The sequence below is a fragment of the Cebus imitator genome, unplaced genomic scaffold, assembly GCF_001604975.1.
Source record: "Cebus imitator isolate Cc_AM_T3 unplaced genomic scaffold, Cebus_imitator-1.0 Scaffold541, whole genome shotgun sequence".
NCBI classification, from domain to species: domain Eukaryota; kingdom Metazoa; phylum Chordata; class Mammalia; order Primates; family Cebidae; genus Cebus; species Cebus imitator.
In genome coordinates, this window is record NW_016107856.1 from 568,897 (window position 1) to 570,794 (window position 1,898).

Genomic DNA, 1,898 nt, shown 5'->3' on the forward strand with positions numbered 1-1,898 from the left:
TCAGGAGGTTGAGGCAGGAGAATTGCCTGAACCCAGGAGGCGGAGGTTGCGGTGAGCCGAGATCACGCCATTGCACTCCAGCCTGGGTAACAAGAGCGAAACTCCATCTCAAAAAAAAAAATAAAAAAATAATAATAAAAAAAATAAAAAATAAAAAATTTCCACCACATCAGCAGTAATCACCTAGAAAATATGAGAAAGTAACATATGATTCATGATAGGACAAAATCATAATATGCCTGAGAACAAGCCACTGAATAAATGCACATAATCTTTGTATGGAGAAGTATTAAAAATTACTGAAGAGCAAGATGAGAACTAATTAAGTGAAGAGATTTACCTTATTTATAAATGAGGTGATTTAAGCCGGGCGTGGTGGCTCTCGCCTGTAATCCCAGCACTTTGGGAGGCTGAGGTGGGCAGATCACCTGAGGTCAGGAGTTCGAGATCAGCCTGACCAATATGGTAAAACCCCATCTTTAAAAAATAAATAAATAAAAATAAAATAAATGAGGTGGTTTAGTATTATAAAGATGTCAATTTCCTCCACGTTCTTCTGCAAAACCCATGCAATATCAATATATCAACAGAATGCCTTATATAACTTGAAAACTGATTGTAAAATTTACATGAACACATAAGTCTGGGGGTGGGAGACCCTGCAAGTACCGAGGCAAGGCTCTGAAGCCTCAGCCTGTTCCCGTATAAATAATGAAATAGAAAAGAATTAGAAATATAATCACATAAGTAATCATAAATATAGATACCTAAATATATATACTCGGTATAACCTTTTAATTTTGCTAATATTTCTCGGGTTTCAAAGTGTGAACTTAAGGTGACATTGTGAAAGAAGTGACCCTAAGGCAAGATGCTCTAAGCCCTCTGTCACACCCGCATAAGGGCTGCTGGAGGGCACCTTGGCTATGCGGCAGCGCTGGGCAAGTGTCCGCTCTTTAGCAAGCTGTGGAAAGAGACGTTGGAGTTAGAACATTCCGCTCTCTCAAGCTCTTCTGGTAGGCCTGACAGCTGTCAGGGAGGCCCGCAGACATCCAGGGACGTAATTGTCTCTATGTGATGCTGTGCTTCGGTGGTCATGTTCCATGTCCACCTTCTTGTTCTGCTTCTGCACCTGGTTCCTTTTTTTCTTAGAAGATATAATCAGTAATAGTAACATAAATCTCAATGTCTTTGTTCTTTCTTGACAAGTATGAAAAAAGTGCTGACACAATATGCTCCTGCCCTCGCCTTGGCTACTTGAAAGTCCTGGGCCCCTGTCTCTGAGACATGTGATTTACCTGACCTGTGGGGCTACTGGCCCCACAGGGTCGTGGGATGTCCCTTATGCTGTGCTGAGGTGCAGGATCTGAGAAGTAAAGAGACTGGACACTGAAGAACTGGAGAAGAGCAGCTGGATTTGGGGGGCCACGCCACCTATGAGCAGAGACTGGCGAGGCCCCGAATGTCCAGAAGAGTCTGTATTTATTGGGTACAAGGCAGGGGGGCAGGGTCATGTGTGAGGTCATCTATAGGCTTAATGATAGGGCATACATAATCACGTGAGTAGCAGGCGAGGGGAGCCACCCCATTAGGTCGCCTGGGCAGAGAGGTGGGCCATGTGCAGTAGGGGGCTGTGCCGTGTGCAGTAGTAGAGGGTCATGTACAGAAAAGGGGTCCACCCCCATTAGGTCACCGAGGTAAGCAGGTGTGCTGTGTGCATCAGGTGTCGTGCACAACACTTCTTATCTGGGGGCTGCAGACTTCAAAGGATTTCTAATAGAAGGATACTGTAGCCAATGCAGTGGGAGCTGACAGACTTGTGCTCTTCTCTAAGATATTTATGGGAGGATGATTTGAGTTAAAACAGAAGTGAGACAAGACAGACAGGGTGTACAGCC